Below are 19,356 nucleotides of genomic sequence, written 5' to 3' on the forward strand. Positions count from 1 at the left end.
TGAGTTATGGAGAGACCTGGGGGTCACGTATGAATGCAGGGGCCCAAGCCCCCACAATCAATCACACCGTTTAACAGACCGCTCCAACTGATCAGGGTACAATTGGAAGTGCACTTGCTACACGGCCCAGGAGACAACAGAGCACTCCCTGGCATTAACACAGCACTTGCGCCCACCATTGGGCTGTAACACGTCCTGGACTGCACTGACCTGAGAGCCTAAACTCTCAGATTGCATCATTGCCTAGGCAGTACAAGGGGAACCCGGCAAACATCCACTACCATCTCACACCTCTGAAAAGGGTTCACCCCTGGCAAAGAACAGGATAGAGACACCAGTAAAGGGCAGGCACTCTCCAATACATCAAAGGCACAATGAAGAGTGCACCCTATAAAGACATAAAGGGCTCCGAAATTCTGCACCAGATGACAAACATTTAGTTACGTCAGTAGGGCGTGTCACAGGCTGACCATGTAGGTCAATGGCATAACTACCCCCTGCCAGCTGGGCATACTGACCCAAAGGGCTGCAAGCTGAATACATCGGACACTGGGTCAAGGATTTCACAGGGATTGACTCCAACTACAAAATCACTGGGTAGCAGGAAAAGTGATAATCGTGGACACCTCATCACCACCGGAGATGCAGCCCACAACAGAAACTGCAGAAGGGCATAATACAATGCCCAAGGGGGCAATACCTAAGAAGGGAAAAGCCGATATAGATAAGTTTACGACAGTCACCAAGGCAACCACCATGAGCAGCACTGCCCCAGAACAAACCACGCAATCCGCACTAGCCACTATGCCAGCTACCATGGACCCCCAAGCAGTCTTTGCATCAATGCTACAAGGCGTTGCTGCACTGAACGACAGATTAGACGGAATCAACTCGAGCGTGACATCAATAAGAAACCAACTTGAGAAAGCCACGACTCGCATTACTGAGGCCGAAACACGGATCAGCACGACGGAGGATGCACTTGAACCACTACATAATACCGTGTAACAGAAATGGCCAAGGACCTGTGATTGGTGAAGCTCAAGTGCGAGGATCTGGAAGCGAGGTCCCGCCGCAATAATGTATGCATAGTGGGAGTGCCCGAGACTGCGCTGAAGGGCCCTATGCAATTGGCGGTAGAAGAGCTGCGTAAAGAACTACTGGGAGACCTGGGCTGGTCACCCATGTTCGTCGTTGAAAGAGCACACAGATCCTTGGCACCGCGTCCCAAATCTGGCGGCTACCAAGGACCGATCATAGCCAGACTGAACTACAGTGACACGGACATGGCGCTACGAGCTGCAAGAGATGGGCAGGAGCTAAAGCTGGGCTCCAATGTCATTCGGATCTTCCCGAACTACACGCTGGCGGTCCAACAAGAAACAGTCTTTTATGGGCGTTAAGAAAATGCTTCACAAGCTAAATTTTCCATATGCAATGCTATACCCAGCTAGATTACGTTTGCAACATAACAACAAGACATACTTCTTCATCTTCCCGGAAGAAGCTGACACCTTTGTGGAGACTAACATCCAAACACTTCCCAAACAGCTGCCTGGCTCCAAGGATGACAGCGGAAACACATCGACGCATGCCCAGGATGGCTAAAGTAATGAGTCAGACGCTGAATTAAGGAACAATGGATGCAAGGCCATATTGAAGACCACCATAGAGCATCAGACAGTTAAACCACAAAATGCCTCAGTTTTATTCTGTGTTTTGGTAACGTAACAAGTTTATAGATTATAAGGTCAGATATGATATGGTCTCCAGTATCGGCGGCCACGAAAGCGGTCCCCCAATGCGAGTGCACAAACTAGTTAGACTACTTGCAGGGGGGGAGGGGTAGGAAGGGTGACGTGAATTGCATAGTAGTTCGGGGAACTACGAGGGTGGGTGGGAGATGTTGGAAGGGGAGTTAAAGTTAAAAATGCACAGTTGCACATTGAATGGACACACATGGAACTTTTGGGACACTTGAATAAAACTGATTTAACTAGAAACAGCGCAGAGTATGGCTGAGAATAATCCAACTGGGATCAAATTAATAAGCTTGAATGTTAGGGGGCTTGGAGGCCGGTAGAGAGGAGGAACATAATGGCATACATCAACAGACTGGGAGCCCAAATTGTATATCTCCAGGAGACGCATCTGTTTTGACACCAGGCAGACAAAATAGTACTAGGCTGGGGTAACCAACGATTTTACACATCTTACTCGAGCAGAGCCCGAGGGGTACTAACGTTGATACATAAATATGTCCCATTTATACACCATACCACGGAGAGTGACCCGGAGGGACGATATGTTAGTCCACGGGAAACTAGCTGAAGTGGAGGTCTTACTCATCAACTTATATGGTCTGAATATGGACGACCCGAGTACCATTCCAGACACTTCCGGAAAATGTGCCAGATACCTTACAGTGCATACAACACAATACTAGGTACTCAGTTAGACCACACATCTAGCACCCCCAGAACACTCACTAACGCGGCCTGTGTGATACACACGCACATAGCAGACCTGGGCCTCCGTGATGTGTGGCGATCACTGCATGGAACACAGTGCGCATATACCTTTTACTCATCCATGCATGATTTGCACTCCAGGATAGACATGTGGTTGCTGACCCAGAGAGCTCTGGGCTGGCTGACGGAGGCAACACTACAGCCCAGAACATTGTCCGACCACTCTCCAATCTTGATAAACATGCACATTCCCAGAGTCTCCCCGCATAGACCCCCATGTCGGTTCAAAGCAGCAGCACTCTTCGACCGCGTATATAAGACCAGCATGTCCCAGCACATCGGAGAATACTTTGAAAACAATGACGGATCAGTGGAGAGCCAGGCGATACTCTGGCAGGCCTTTAGAGCATATATTAGAGGCGTTGCGATGTGAACAAAGCTCTGGGTGCTCAAATACATTAGAAGGGAGCGGGGTAGGCGGGAAGGAGATATAGCCAAATTACAGGAACAATACGCTGCTACCCCCACAGAACAGACCAAGCTAGACATTAAGACCCAGCTGGAGGGATTTAGAGCAGCAGCGGACATGAGATGCGCTACTTGGACAGACCCGCCGCTCCGAGAAGATATGGTGAGCAGGAGCGACCTGGCAGATTCCTAGCAAAGATGGTGAGAGGGGAACGAGGCAGCACTGTCATTCCATGTATAACACAAACAGACTGGGTGGTAGTGACCGATCAGAAAGAGATTGAGAAAGTACTCTACGAGTTCTACTCCTGACTATACTCCCCCCCCCCCCCCCCAAGAGTGTAACCATGGAGGAGGAAATAGACAGATATTTTGCCAAAATACCCACCGCACTCCTATCCAATGGAACCAAGGAAGTGCTGGAATGCCCCCTAACCCAGGTCGAGATAGCAGAGGCCATTACAGCTCTTCCAAATGGGAAGACGCCAGGCTCCGATGGCCTTGGAGCTGAATTCTACAGAATTTGTGGACATTTTGGTGCCCCGACTCCACTCTGTATGGACAGAAGTCCTAGAGACAGGTAAACTCCTTAAAACAACCCGGGAAGCAATTATAACGCTGTTACTAAAACCTGGGAAGAGACCAGAGGAATGCGGATCCTACAGACCGCTTTCTCTGATAAACACAGATGCAAAGATATTACCAAAAATCCTTGCAACACGCTTGACTCCCTTGATGCCACATATGGTCCATGAAGACCAAGCAGGTTTTGTGTTGGGCTAATGCACGGCGACAAACATCCGCCAATGGTTTAACATACTAGCCTCAATCCCTAAAAACATGCAGGAAGTAGCAGTGGCGCTGGATATGCAAAAGGCTTTTGACACCATCTATTGGCCGTTCTTGTTCAGGGTTCTGAATAATTACGGGTTCGGGCAAAACTTTATAAGCTGGGTTAGGATACTTTATGCGTAACCGTATGCCAGAGTATGTGTCAATGGGACACTGTCAGTGATCCTAGACTTGGCAGGAGGCACCCTTCGGGGCTGCCCACTATCACCCCTCTTATTTGCATTGGTCATAGAACCGCTCGCAGATCTACTAAGGGCCAGATACAGCAAGGTTGGGATCCCCCTAGCAGGCAAGCTAGAACCTATCACTTTTTCTGAGGCTTGTGGAATCTGCTTCGATCACATGCTGTGCATAGGCCGACATCTAGTGGAAGCTGTGGAGTATTACAGTTTGTTTTTCGAAACTTGAAATGGGCATCGACACAGGGCGTGCCAGTAATACTATCCCTAGTGTGACGTCCACTGTACCCATGATCCCTCACGCATGTAGGACCCTCAGATTGTTTTTTTCCGCCATACATGACGGAAGCATTCCGTGGAATTCCCTGTTTTCAGCCATATTTTGCTAAATATCATATTTTCCCATTTCTTCCACTCCCACGTCGAGTCATCGAAGCTCGACGCCGGCCTGGAAAAGAAACTGTCGAGAGCTGCACGACGGACTTTGGGCCTCGGCCCGGGCCTTGGAAGGCCTCTGGCCTCGGCCCTGCAAGTAGGGAGAGTGGGGGGTGGAAACATACTCTACACTCATATAAATATTTCCTACACACACTAGCCCGCTGCCACTGGGTGCGCATGGAGGGTACCCCTTTTAATTCTGCCCCAAGTGCAAGTATCCTTGGGTTGACAAACACGCCACCTGTAACCTCTGCTTGCCGAGGGACCACCCCGAGGCGAACTGTAGAGCGTGTAGCCGGTTCAAGGCTAAGACACTAAAGGACCGCTCGACCAAACGTTGGGCCCACCACGCTAGGCAACGCGAGGCCATGGAAGCAGAGGGCACATTCAGTGATGGCAGCGACACATACTTTCGGACGGCGAGGGCAACGACACGTCGAAATATGGCCAAGCACAAGTCCCCGACCTCGGAAGGCTGTCCGGCAGGGCAGTTATGGGGAACACACCTGGCGACACGAGCGCTACCCACATCACTTCCACGCCTAAACCTAACCGAGACTCGACTCGCGGGTCGAGTTCTCGGAAAGAGGCACACAAAGAGCGGTCCACCGAATCGGTGTCTCCTGGGCGTTCTCGGTCAAGATCGCCTCACGACAACACGCAACCATCCACAGTGCCAAAAGTGCCTCACTCGCCAAAGTCATGGAGGTACGCTCGTCAGAAGACGACGCCGACCGCCAGCCCCAGGCCGCTCACTAGGAGTCGGCGTCAGCAGACCGTTCGGCGGCTGTTTCCGAATCCCGACGCCCTCATTCTAAGTAAAGGCACACTACCCCCGAATCTCGACTCCAGGCGTCGAAAAGCTCTGAGAGGGTGAAAACACCAGGGAAACACACTTCCACTGATGGGGAAGGGGGGGAAACAGCAGAAGAAACCATCTCACCCTTCTTCTGCACCACAGTTACATAAAGACAGTTCGAAGGGATTGTGTCCTCCGACGTATTCCTTATCTTGATAGATCTCCAGCTTGCTGGCCTCGGAACATTTTTTTCAGTAGACGGCACTGCACATCGACGTCCCTCGAGCCGATGTCCCCCGACAGCCTCCGTATCGGCGCTGACGTCGTCATGCGAATTAATAGACTCGCGCAGCGCCTGTTGCTCAGTTCCTTTTTTCCACGCTTCGTGGGCCTCGGAATCGCGTTGCTCAGTTCGTTAGTCAGAGAATATATTCTTCATTGTTCCTCGAGAATAAACCAACTCTTACTCGATGGCTTCCTCACCCGAACCGACGACTCCACGGTCCGGCTTCAAAAAATGTCGAGACTGTGGAAAGAAAATGTCGTTGACAGATCCTCACAGGATCTGTTTGTGGTGCCTGGGATTGGAGCACCAATGTTCGGAGTGCGAGGACTACATGTCCATGACGGCGAAAGCCTTGAAGGAGCGCAAGGGGAAGCTTGAGAGAGGTAAGACAGCTAAAACTCCTTCGAAAGTTTCCTCGGCAGAGTCGAGACATTCGTCTCCTCGCCGACACAGGAAACATTCTCGGTCTAGGTCTCGAAGCAGTTCCCATCACTCTTCGAGATCCAAGCATTCAAGTAAGAGACGTCGAAGATCCCCTTCCTCGTCTTCTTCTGTTTCTCCGGAAAGAGTCACCTGCCGCACAAAACATAGCTCTCAGGCTGAGTGGGAGGAATTCCGTAAAAGGATGCTTAGCGTCTTCGAGAGAGCGGCCTCAACCCCCTCGAAGACAGCTGACGGTGATACCCTGGTTGAAAGACCCGAAAAATCTAAACGCTGCGAGTCGTTGCACCTGGCAAAAGAAACTACTCTAGAGCGTCACAAACCCTCTAGAAAAGGCACTGTGCCATAGAGGCCAGCGTCGAAGGTCCCTTCGGATAAATCTGCGTCATCAACGCCATTGTCGAAGGGCTCATCGACGCATACGTCGATCGAATCGACGCCGACTTCGACGCCGAAAAAGAGCAAACCCACGGCCGTCACTACCTCACAGCCAGTGGTCATACCCAGGGCCTCTATCATGACTTCGAGGTCATAGACAACCTGGAGTAGGATCCCGATCCTCTCGAGATCTTCGAGGCCACTTCCAATCTTATCGACGCCTTTAACGTCCGCGTCGACGACATCGACATTTTCCCAACAGATTATGACAAATGTAGCCCCTTCTGCTCTGGAAATGGGATTTAAGCCATTTCCAAGGTCTGATCATTTCAGACCTTTGTCTTCAATCTATGAGGAAGGGGAGGATTCAGATCAAGAAAGACCTTTTGGGTTGCAGAGATCTGCAACACCAGAACCAGAGGAATTTACCTCTTAGGAAAATAGGTTGAAGGACCTTAGAGAACACTTACATTAGGCAAGTGGGTTAGATACTTCCCCAGAAATAGAATTTGCCAAACCAGACCCAGGGGAACATGCTGAGACCCCTTACAGAATTTTAATGGCAAGAATCATAGAATTCATGGGTTGGTCTACACCTTCACCTGCATTCCAACAGGATGACCTTAAAGACATCTTAGTCAAAGGCCCACAGGAGGATCCTGTGGTTCCATTTCACGCTGCATTACAAAGAAAAATATTGGCTAACTGGGGAAACTCCTGAGGTTATCCCGGCGGTTAACAAGAAATTATCAGCCAAATGCAGGGTATCTACTAATGACCCTGAATTTTTGTCTAAACATTCAACTCCAGAGTGTCTGGTTGTCCAAGCAGCAAATGCATCAGGCAGTAGATCGGCATACCCTACTGTTCCACAGGACAGGGATGACAAAAGATACGACTCTATAGCTAAGAAAGTTTTTTCTGCATGTAGCATGGCGTTGAAATCTATTAACGCTACTTGTACGCTCGCAAGGTTCAGCCATACGCTTTGGGAGTGTGCTTCATCAGTAGCTGACTGCCTCCCAGAGGGAGAAGAAAGGGAAGCGTTTCTAAACATCATTAAGGATGGGAAAGACGCAATGTGCGAATCCCTCAAACTGGCATTGATTCTGCTGACAGCATCAGTAGGGCCATGGCGGCCAGTACTACAACCCGCAGATTTACGTGGTTGCGAAAGTCTGGGTTTGCTCCAGATGTACAAGCCAGACTTTTAAATATGCCCTTTGACGGCTCTTCTTTGTTTGGTAAGAAGGCGGATGACAGCCTAGAAAAGTTAGACATCCAAGGCAGCAGCAAAATCCCTGGGTGCTGCAATCCGTCAAACGACATATCGTCCCTCAGGAACCTCGTGGAGAGGTAAGTCCTTTCACTTTTATTCCGCATTCGGAAAAGGCAGAAGACAGTCGGTTCAAAGAGGACAAAAAAGATTCACCCGAGGTGGATGGGGTAAAAATACAAAAGCCGCAGCAGCAGGTACCTCTTTACCCTCGGCACCTGCATCAGCCGCCTCTAAATCACTCTGAGGACTCTCCTCACAAGACACCAGTAGGGGGCAGGCTAACTCAACATCTGACGGAATGGCAGGCTATTACGTCAGATGCTTGGGCTTTGGAGACAGTTGCTCAAGGTTACTGCCTGCCTTTTGTATGCATTCCTCAGTCATCCACCGAGGAACAGCTCTCGGAAAGTTCCAGATCCGCCCCTCTTGCAGGAAATTGTAGACCTTCTGGAGAAAGGTGCCATAGAACCGGTACCTGTAGCAGAGAGGAACAAGGGCTGGTTCCTCCCCCCCCCCTACTTCCTAATACTGAAGAAGGACAGAGGACTGAGACCTATCTTGGACTTACGAGAATTGAACAAGTTCCTCAGGAAGGACAAGTTCAAGATAGTAACTCTTTCTCAGATCCTTCAGGCCCTCCAGCTCCAGGACTGGCTGGTATCTCTGGACCTTCAGGATGCTTATTTCCATGTGCCAATCCATCTCAAACACAGGAAATACCGGAGGCTCGCAATTGGCGGCTCTCATTTATCAATTTCGAGTTCTGCCATTTGGGCTGACCTCTGCCCGAGGGTCTTCACCAAGCTAATGTCGGTAGTGGCTGCAAGTCTAAGGAGGGAAGGGATTCACGTCTACTCCTACCTGGACGATTGAATGATCAGAGCTGTATCTCCGGAACAAGCTCAGATCCAGCTAGATTATGTCTGCCACTTCCTTCACAAACTGGGCTTCTCCCTCAATTTAAAAAAGTCACAGATGATACCATCACAGAGACTCCAGTTCATTGGAGCGGTCCTGGACACTTCCCTGGGGAAAGCCTCGCCACCAGAGGTGAGGGCTCAAGATATTCTGCAGATGGTCACCAAGTTTCAAAATGCCCAACGTCTCCCAGCCTTCGACTTTTTGAGGTTGCAAGGCCTCATGGCATCCTGCATCTCCCTTGTGCCAGAGGCTCGCTTGAGAATGAGATCTCTTCAGTGGGCACTGAGAACTCAGTGGTCACAATTCTCAGGGAGAATGAGACACCTCCTTCAGGTTCCGGACAAGGTGGCTCGAGACCTTTAGTGGTGGGCCTGCCAGGAGAACATCTTGAAAGGAGAACTGTTTTGGCAACCATGGCCGGAGATGACATTAGTCAGAGATGCCTCACTCGTGGGGTGGGGAGCCCATACCAACGACTTGACCATCAGCGGTCGTTGGTCTCCATTGGTGTCCAGACTACCTATCAACCTGTTAGAGCTGAGAGCAATCAGACTAGCGCTGAAGGCTTTCCTGCCATCTTTACAGGGGAAAAATGTCCTGATAATGACGGACAACACAGTGGCCATGCACTACCTCAATAAAAGAGGAGGCTCAGGATCACTGCCTCTGTGCAGAGAGGCGATGCAGCTCTGGTTTTGGGCAATCCAAGAAGGAATCTCTCTATCAGCAGTTCACTTAGCCGGAGAGAAAAACTTGACAGCGGACACTCTGAGCAGGCAGAGTACAGTCTCCCACGAGTGGAAACTAGCTCAGGAAGTCCTTCAATTGATCTTCACCCTTTGGGGAACCCCTCGAGTGGATCTGTTCGCCACCAGCATCAACAGGAAGTGCGATCAGTTTTGTTCAAGGGAATTTCCCCCGAGAGGAGCTCTAGGGGGCGCGTTCGTAGTGGACTGGGAGTTGCCACTTCTATACGCTTTTCCTCCAGTCCCTGTCATTCCTCAAATGATCAGGAGGTTGAGAAGGTTCCGGAAAACCATGATCCTAATTGCCCCGGACTGGGCCAGGAGAACGTGGTACCCGGACCTTCTGGACATGTCCATCTGCCCTCCAATTCGTCTTCCACTCAAGGAGAATCTTCTCTCGCAGAAGGGAGGTCAGGTTCTCCATCCAGATGTCGGAACCCTCAACCTTCACGCTTGGTATCTGAAAGGTTGAGATACAAGGATTGAGACCTCCCAGATGACGTCATGGAGGTGTTGCTTTCAGCAAGAAGGCCAGCAACAAAGACTTTATACCGCTGCTGTTGGAACACATTTTGCAGCTGGTGTAGAGAAAAGAATTTCGACCCCTTTTCATGTGGTACACCAACGGTGTTATCTTTTCTACTCTATTTGGGAAATTCGGGCCTTCAGGTTGGCACTATCAAGGGCTATCTCGCAGCGCTATCGATCTTCAAGCGCACTGCAGAGGAACCATCGTATTTCAAGTTACCCTTAGTAATACAATTTCTGAAGGGATTAACCAATGTCTATCCTCCAAGACCATTCCAAGTTCCCTTATGGGACTTAAATTTAGTCTTAAATTTCCTGATGGGTACTCCTTTTGAACCACTCCACTCTTGTTCACTAAGGTTTCTCACCCTTAAAACTGTCTTATTAGTGGCATTGACATCTGCTAGGAGGGTGAGTGAATTACAGGCTCTATCTTGTAAACCCCCCTCATACAATTTTTCATAACGATAAAGTTGTCCTACAAGTGAAGCCTAATTTTCTCCCAAAGGTGGTTTCTGAATTCCACATCAGTCCGAAGATTACCTTGCCTTCGTTTTATCCCCCTCCCCATCCGGGGAAAGAGGAAGAAAGGCTGCATAGGCTGGACCCAAGGCAGGCTTTGAGCTTTTACATCAGCAGACTTGCTAGGATTAGGCAAGCAGACCAACTGTTCGTAGGTTACTCAGGGCACAAATTGGGATTACTGATGACAAAACAGACCATTTCCAGATGGATTATTTTAGCCATTCTGGAATGTTACAAACTGGCAGGGAAAGAGCCCCCTCAAAATCTTAGGGCTCATTCAACCAGGGGTATCGCAGCCTCTTCGGCCCTCCAAAGAGGGGTACCGATTCGAGACATATGTGCGTATGTGCGGCTGCCACATGGTCGTCTGCACATACCTTCACAAGATTTTACAACCTGGATTCCTCCGCTAGCCAAGAGACTAGATTTGGCAAAGCTGTGTTGCACTCTGTTCTCTTGAAGGGAAACATGGTAATTTTACTCCCACCTCCAATTACACACCACTGTTATGGGAGTCTATCAAGATAAGGAATACGTCGGAGGACACATTCCCTTCGAAGAACAAGTTACTTCTTACCTGGTAACGTTCCTTCAATGGGATGTTCCTCCAACGTATTCCTTATCGCCCCTCCCATCCATCCCCTCAGTAAAACTTCCCTTGTGGTTACAGCTTACGCTCCTTCTGGGTCACTAACCAATACATGTACAACAACTGTTAACATCAAAATGGAACTGAGCAACGGATGCTGCCCGAGTCGATTTATACGCATGATGACGTCGGCGCCGATACAGAGGCTGTCGAGGGACATTGGCTCGAGGGATGTCGACGCGCAGCGCCCTCTACTGGAAAAACAAAATTCTGAGGCCAGCAAGCTGGAGATGATCTATCAAGATGAGGAATACGTCGGAGGAACATCCCATCGAAAGAACGTTACCAGGTAAGAAGTAACTTGTTGTTCTACATCTTCTGATAAACAGCTAGCCAAGACCCCTGCACACAAGCCCATAGGTCCAGTCAAGTCATAGAAGGGGAACCCTCTCAAGAAAGGGTCATTCCCAGCTCCAAGAAATGGACCAGTGAGGATATAGACAGGGTTATGTCTAGAATGTCCTCCCTGGCGGACTTCTACTCCAAGAACCCAGAACACTTCCTCACCTATACCCCTGACGGTGCTACTCCCTCAGGGGCTAGGAACCCGCAGCAGACCCCAACGCAAGGTCGGTCTTCAGACCCTTTTTACATCCAGCCTTACACCCAGTATAGTGAGGATCCACTACAGGATGAGGATCCAGACTTGGTAACGTTGGACGACCAAACTGGGGTGGACTATTATGGGAATGACGAGAACCAAGAGGAGGAGGAAGATGATCCAGAAGTCTACAGAATAGACTCCCCAGTAGGCAAAGAACCTCAAGTTACCAACTCTCCAGTCCACAACCAGCCCCTCCTAAAGGAGGTCTTGACTAGAGCGGCAGAACACTTCCGCATAGACACTCAGGGGGCACAGGAGGAGAGGGACTTTGCTGAAGAACTAGAAGGAGAAAAGAAACCCATTGCTCAGGCCATTCCAATTCTCAAGTCCATCCAACGGAGAATTGATCCTTCCCTTCTCAATCCTAACCTCACCAGGGCAGTAAACCCCAGAATCGAGAAATTGTTCAGGGCAGCCCAATAAGACCCGCTTTATATAAGGGGGCAACTGAAGCCGAACTCCCTGGTAGTCACTAATACCCGGAAGAGGGCAGGAATGCCTCTCATCTGAGGCTCCCCCCGACAAGGAGAGCAAGAAAATCTACAGGTTGGGAAGGAAGGTAGCCTCCACTTCCGCTTACAGGCAAGGATTGCCAACTCCACCACTCTGCTGGCCACCAGTGGGAGCAAGTAGCTGCCCTCATCGACTCCGCACCAGAACCTTTAAAGTGCCAGTTGGCCCAGGTTGCATCGGAGGGGAGAGCCGTGTCCGGTGTCATCCTTAAGGCAACCTTTGATGCCGTAGATAACGCCGGCGGGCTAATAGCAGAGAGCACTGTCATTAAGAGGCATGCTTGGTTAAGACAGTCAGGGTTTAAACCCGAGACACAAGCATCCTTAATCGACATGCCGGTGGAGCCTAATCTACTTTTTGGCAAAGCGGTAGAGGACGCATTAAAGAATGCCAAAGATGAGTATGAGACTCTGAAATCCCTGGGACAGTTGAACAACAAGCCCCCTAATCAAAGAGGCAATAGTAATTTTCATCGCCCACGCGGCCAAAATTCACAAGGAGGCTCCAACTATTCACAGGGTACATCATGGGGCAACAACCAGCAGTCTACCCAGAGTTACAGCAGAGGAAACAAGAGAAGAGGGGCCGTGGTAAGGGTAGAGGCAGCCCCAACATACGCGGCACGCCTCCGGCTAAACAGTGACGCCGCGCTCAGGGTCCCTTCTCACGCATCCCCAGTAGAGGGACGCATTTCCAACTTCACCCAAGGTTGGGAAGGGATCACATCAGACAGATGGGTGCTGTCCACAGTGTCCGCAGGATACTGCCTAGAACTGCTCGAGCGTCCCCGAAACCACCCTCCACGTCAAAAAGTACATTCCTTGGAACACCAGAAGATTCTCCTCGAGGAGATCGTCAATCTTCTAGCAAAGGACGCAATACAACTCGTCCTGGGCATTCAGGTAAACAAGGGTATTTATTCAACTTACTTCCTTGTGCCAAAAAATGATCTGACAATGCGCCCAGTATTAGACTTACGCCCTGCAAACAAGTATGTCAAGCCCCAAATGTTTCGCATGACTACTCTCCAAGAGGTAATCTCCCTCCTAAAAAAGGGGGATTACATGGCAACATTGGATATGAGAGATGCCTATTTTCATATTTCCATGTTCCCAGCGCACAGAAGATTCTTGCGTTTCAAGGTGGACAGTCAGCACTACCAGTTCAAGGTGCTGCCCTTCGGTATAGCCTCGGCTCCAAGGGTATTCACCAAGGTACTGGCTGTGGCGGCGGCAATCCTGCGCAGGGAGGCAATCCCGGTGTACCCTTACCTGGACGACTGGCCCATCACAGGGGAGACCCCAGTCATTTGCAGGTTAAACATTCAAAGAACGATCAACCTCCTCTTCAAATTGGGTTTCTCCATAAACGAGAAAAAATCGTCTGGTACCAAGCACTTCCAAACATTTCTTAGGAGCTGTCTTAGACACTCAAGAGGGTTGGCCTTTCCATCAGAGGAAAGAATTTGGAATCTACTACTGCAAATTCCTTTTTACAAGCCTGGTCGCCAGATAAGTGTGCGCAAAGCGATGCATTTGCTAGGCATGATGGCGTCATGTATTTACCTGGTACCCCACGTGCACCTGCGCATGCGACCAATGCAAGAATGGTTGGCGAAACAGTGGTCTCAAGCAAATGGTCAGTGGGACGATCTAGTAGTCGTTTCGCCAACGAGAGAACCTGTCAAAGGGGAAACCCTTCTACGATCCAGAAGTACAGGCTGTAGTCACTACAGACGCATCCCTGTCAGGGTTGGGAGCACACCTCCTCCACCACACAGCTCAGGGTCTCTGGTCTCACACAGTAGCCAAGGATCATATCAATCTGCTAGAGCCTCTGGCAGTATTAAGAGCGCTTCAGGCGTTCGAACCCCACCTGTTGAACCTGTCAGTGCAGATCCTGACAGACAGCACAACAGCAATGTTTTACCTAAACAAACAGGGAGGGACTTGTTCGCCAAATCTGTCCAAGCTTGCCCAGAAGACTTGGAGATGGGCACTCAGACGGAACATTTATCTGTCATCTCAACATGTTCCAGGGGATCTCAATTCACTAGCGGACGCTTTAAGCAGAGATCCCCTCCCAAGAGAACACGAATGGTGTCTACTCAGAGAAGTCGTAGAAGACATCTTCTCACATTGGGGTTCCCCCACTACAGACCTATTCGCCATAAGCGAAAACGGGCAACGCCCAGAATTCGCATCCAGGTTCCCCCAGCCAGACTCCAAGGGGAACGCCCTGTGGATGAACTGGTCAGGAATGTTTGCCTACGCTTTTCCACCAACCCCTCTCATGAGGAAAGTGGTCAACAAGATGCACAGGGAATCGATGATGCTCATCCTAGTTGCTCTCATGTGGGCGAGGCAACCGTGGTTACCACACCTACGCAAACTAGCCGTGTGCGAACCCATCAGGCTCCTGTGCTGGTACAACCCACTGTCCGAGCACCAAGGACAAACAGTGCACCCTCAACCCAACTCAATGAACCTGGCAGCATGGCTCCTGAAGTCCTAGAGTTTGGACATATCAACTCATCACAGAGATGTATGGACATCCTAAAGGAATATAGGAAACCTAACACGAGGCACTGTTACTTTGATAAATGGAAAATGTTTGTTATCTGGTGCCAGAATAAGCAAATCAACCCAGTTGATTGCACTCCTACCAATATTGTCACTTACATGCTCCACCTGCTGGATGCAGACCTGGTATTTAACTCACTAAAGGTACATCTGGCAGCGCTGTCAGCCTGCACCACTTCCCACAACAAGGTTTTGTGGTGGAAAGTACCAGTGGTTAAAGCCTTCATGCAAGGGGTAAGAGACTCAACCCTCCAATTTCAAACCCACCACCTGGTTGGGACCTTAATGTGTTGCTTGCTAAGCTCATGGGCCCTCCATTTGATCCCATGCATAAAGCCTGTCTCAAACACCTGACCTATAAAACTGCCTTCTTAGTAGCCATTACATCCATAAGAAAGGTCAGTGAAATTCAGGCTCTCAGTGCAGGATCTTTTCTTTACTGTTCATAAGGATAAACTGGTTCTACGAACACACCCTAGTTTCTCACCTAAGTTTATTTCTAAATTCCATGTTAACCAGTCCATCGAGCTTCCGCCCTTCTTCCAAGAACCCAAATGCTCTGCTGAGGTGAAACTACACACTCTAGATGTGCGAAGAGCGGTCCTCTACTATGTAGACAAGACCAGACCGCTAAGGAAAACAGACCAACTGTTTGTCTTTGTAGCTATAGGCAGAAAAGGAGATTGCGTCTCTAAAGCTGTCATCTCCAAATGGATAGTCAATTGAATCCAACTATGTTAATCCCTTTCTGAAAAGACTCTGCCTTTTACGCCAAGAGCCCACTCTACAAGAGGCATTGGGGCCACTCTGGCTTTCATTGCAAATGTACCCCTTGACACCATTTGCAAAGCAGCTGCTTGGAGCTCTATTCACACTTTTACTCAGCACTACTGCATTGTCACTCATTCCAAGACAGATACTCAAGTGGGACAAGCGGTTCCAAGACATCTGTTTGCTCATGACCCTTCTCACATCCTACCTCCTTCTAACACTGCTCTCTAATCTATGCACAGAATTTGATCTAAGCAGATTCCACAAGCCTCAGAAGGGATACATTACTCACCGTAATCGTATTTCTGATGCTTGTATCTGCTTAGATTCACATGCGACCTGTCCTTCCTCCCCTCTGAGAGAAGGCGCATGGATGCTTGTAGTCTTATCTATTTATCTGCTTGGATAATCTGTACTCACGCTACTCCTCATGGTACCTCATGACAGAAAAAATACAATCTGAGGGTCCTACATGCGTGATGGATCATGGGTACAGTGGACGTCACACTAGGGATAGTATTACTGGCACGCCCTGTGTCGACGCCCATTTTCGAGTTTCGAAAAACAAACTGTAATACTCCGCAGCTTCCACTAGATGTCGGCCTATGCACAGCATGTGAATCTAAGCAGATACAAGCATCAGAAATACGATTACGGTGAGTAATGTATCCCATATGCGGACGATATGATGCTGTATTTAAGGAATCCAGAAATCAATCTGTGGAAAGTGCCAAGCGCAGTCACATTTGGGGAATATTCTGATTGAAATTGAATTCAACCAAATCCGAGATGTCCCCCTCACAGAAACTACCCAAAAACCCACAGAACTGCATGGCCTCATATGGGCCCCCATTCAGGTGCAATATTTGGAAGTAGAAGTAGCACATACAGCACAACTTGTTCGTGTCCTAAACTACGCGACTCTCTCAGAAGCGCTCTGTGCCAAACTTGAGCGATGGTGGTCCCTCCCGATCAAGTTGATGGGCAGACTTGCACTAGTAAAAATGATACTCTTACCTAAGCTCTTTTACTTGTTCAGTACTGTCCCTGTATGGCCGGGAAATCATTCTTCTCTAACATCCAACGAGCATGTATAACACTTGTATGGAACGGCCAGCCCGGGTGAGCTGACAAAGGCTTCTGAACCTTACCTACGTGGGGGGCTTGCCGCTCCCGTCTTTGAACTATACTATCTAGCTGCACAGGCACACTATGCGGCACACTGGGTGGAAGCTAGCCCAGGAGCAGCACACACAACGATTGAAACACACACACTTGGCCCATCGAAATTCTTGCACAAAGCAGCAGAAGCAAAAACCAGACACAATAATGCCATCAACCCTGCACTAGTCACATGTACCACTTGGACCATATTGGCAGGAAGGCCCAGAAACGAGGTTCTATACAATCCAAATATGCCACTGTGGGAGATATCGTATATCCCCCTACACAAGACAAAATACTAGCTGCACACTGGGGGTGACGGGAGAGCTTAAAGGAATCAATCCATTCGGGGACCTGTTCCGGGATAAACATTTAATTAGCTGGGAGGAGGTCCGATCTGCCGTAGGGCACACCCCTTTACAAAAAATGCAATATCCACGACTATGCTCTGCCATGGCGAATGTGTGGGAAATATTTCCATCTGAATCACCGGCACACTTGGGCTTGGGCTACATATTTACTGCAGGTGTGACCAAGACATCTGCTTCCCCATTATACAAAATTATATCAACGCGGAAACCACCGACTCATAATGCCAGAGGGAAATGGGAGCAGGACTTGGGCCACACATTCACAGATAAGCAATGGACACGGCTGTGCGGGCTAACAGAGTATATCATGCAACTCATGATACCAATTGATACACTATAAGGTATTACACAGAACCTATTACACCCCGGCTAGGCTTGAGAGTGTATACACCACAACAGATGGGGAATGCCCCAGGTGTGAGAGTGAAGGTGCAGACATACCTCACATGGTCGTGCACACGGCTGTCCGAATATTGGAAGGATGTGTGTAGCGCATTGGATGCCATGGGTGACCAACCCATTGAATGGAGCCCAACTGTGTGCATGTTGGGAACGATGAGCAAAATGAACTCCACATGGCGTAACCTGCTTAACATTAGTCCATTACTAGCAAAGCGGGTGATATTGATGCGTTGGAAATGCAAAGTGTCGCTCACGATAAATGACTGGGAAAAGGATATGACGTGGGCAAACTATTGTGAAGAAGTATATAAGGGTCTATTGCCCATCCAAAGCCGTCCCAGAGACATATGGGGCAGATACAGACATTATTTCTCTGATAAAAAGTATAGGGGAGGAATTTATTTATTTATTCAAATTTGTTGAGCGCACATCAGCCCAGAGGCATCGTGGCGCTTGTTACAGACATCTTAGTTGCAAAGGAAACCGTAGTTACAAGCAGTACATAAATTACAGGGGAAATATATACAATAGCAAGGCAGTATAATTACATGGCTTCCTGAGAGTTTGCTAGTTATTTAGCAGGAACGAGGTTTTCAGTTTCCTGCGAAAGATGGGAAGTGAGTTTTCCGTTCGGATGTCTGAGGGGAGAGCGTTCCATGTCTGTGCTGCAATGTAGGGAAAACCTAGACCTCCAGCTTTGGCTTTTTTGATGCGTGGGGTGCAGAGTAGGTTAGCGTATTGCGTCCTAGTGGGACGTGTGGAGGAAGGTTTGAGGATGGCATCTGAAAGATAGGGCGGGGCGGAGAAGGAGAGGCATTTGTGAGTGAGGGTGAGGATTTTGAGGGTGATCCGTTCTTTGACTGGGAGCCATTGGGCTGAGAGCCTGGCCTGGGTGATATGCTCTCTTCTTGGGATACTGAGAGCGGCCTGGAGAGCGTTGTTCTGTGTGATTTGTAGTCTATTTATGTTTTTGGCTGATGTGCCTGCTAGGAGAGCATTGCAGTAGTCCAATTTGGCTCCAATGGTTGCCCTTGCTATGGAGAGGCAGTTAGGTTTAGAGAGGTAGGGCTTGATGGCGTTTATAAGTTTGGTGGTGTGTGCGGATGCGGAAGTGATAGCGCTGACTTGTCTAGTCATAGATAGCGAAGAGTCAAGGTATACTCCCAGTGTCTTGACGGCTGTGGACACGGGGATGATGGAGTTGTCAATTGAGAAGTTGGTGTACAGTTTGTCCAGTTTGTCTAAGGTGTTCTGTTGACCTAGTATCAGGATTTCGGTCTTGTCACCATTGAGGCAGAGGCCATTAATTGCCATCCATGCCTTGATGATGGAGTAGATAGTGTGGAGTGCCTTTGCGTCTTCGTTGTATGAGCCTGAGAGGGGTAGAAGTACTTGTGTGTCGTCCGCGTAGTTCGTGTAGGTGATGCCGTATGAGTCAAGTTTGTCAAAGAGGGGCTTGGTGAACAAGTTATAGAGTGTGGGTGCAGTGCAGGAACCTTGAGGGACCCCGCAGTGGATTGTCGTCGGTGTGGCGTTAGCGATGTCCGAGAAGACTTTCATGGCCCTACCTTCGAGGAAGGAGGTGATCCAGGCGGCTGCTTCTTTGGAGAAGTTGGCTGAGTGCGTGAGGTGGGAGGTGAGAGTCTTGTGATCGACTAGATCAAACGCGGCTGAGAGATCTAGAAGAAGCAGAAGAGCCGGTTTGCCTTTGTCCATGATTTGGGTGATCTGGCTCTTCAGATCTACCAGGGCTGTTTCTGTGCCATGTCCTTTCCGGAAGCCCGATTGCCTCGTCCCGAGGATGGAGTGGGTTTCCAGAAAGTGTTGGATTTGGCAGTGTGCGGCTTTGTCCAGTAATTTCAGCAAGAATGGCACAGTGGTTATTGGTCTATAGTTGTTGGGTTGTGAGGGGTCAAGAGTTGGTTTTTTTAGGAGAGGCCGGACCCAAGCCTCTTTGAGGTTGGCTGGGATGATGCCTGTTTTAAAGGA

The 19,356-nt window shown here is 49.3% G+C and overlaps 1 protein-coding gene across 2 annotated transcripts in view; it reads left to right on the plus strand.

Moving 5' to 3' along the window:
* ZC3H13 (zinc finger CCCH-type containing 13) overlaps nt 1-19,356 on the plus strand; it is a 1,331,719-nt gene that overhangs the window by 818,086 nt on the left and 494,277 nt on the right. The gene's annotated exons all lie outside the window — the stretch shown is intronic.

The sequence above is a fragment of the Ambystoma mexicanum genome, chromosome 7q, assembly GCF_040938575.1.
Source record: "Ambystoma mexicanum isolate Mex_15411 chromosome 7q, UKY_AmexF1_1, whole genome shotgun sequence".
Taxonomy (NCBI): domain Eukaryota; kingdom Metazoa; phylum Chordata; class Amphibia; order Caudata; family Ambystomatidae; genus Ambystoma; species Ambystoma mexicanum.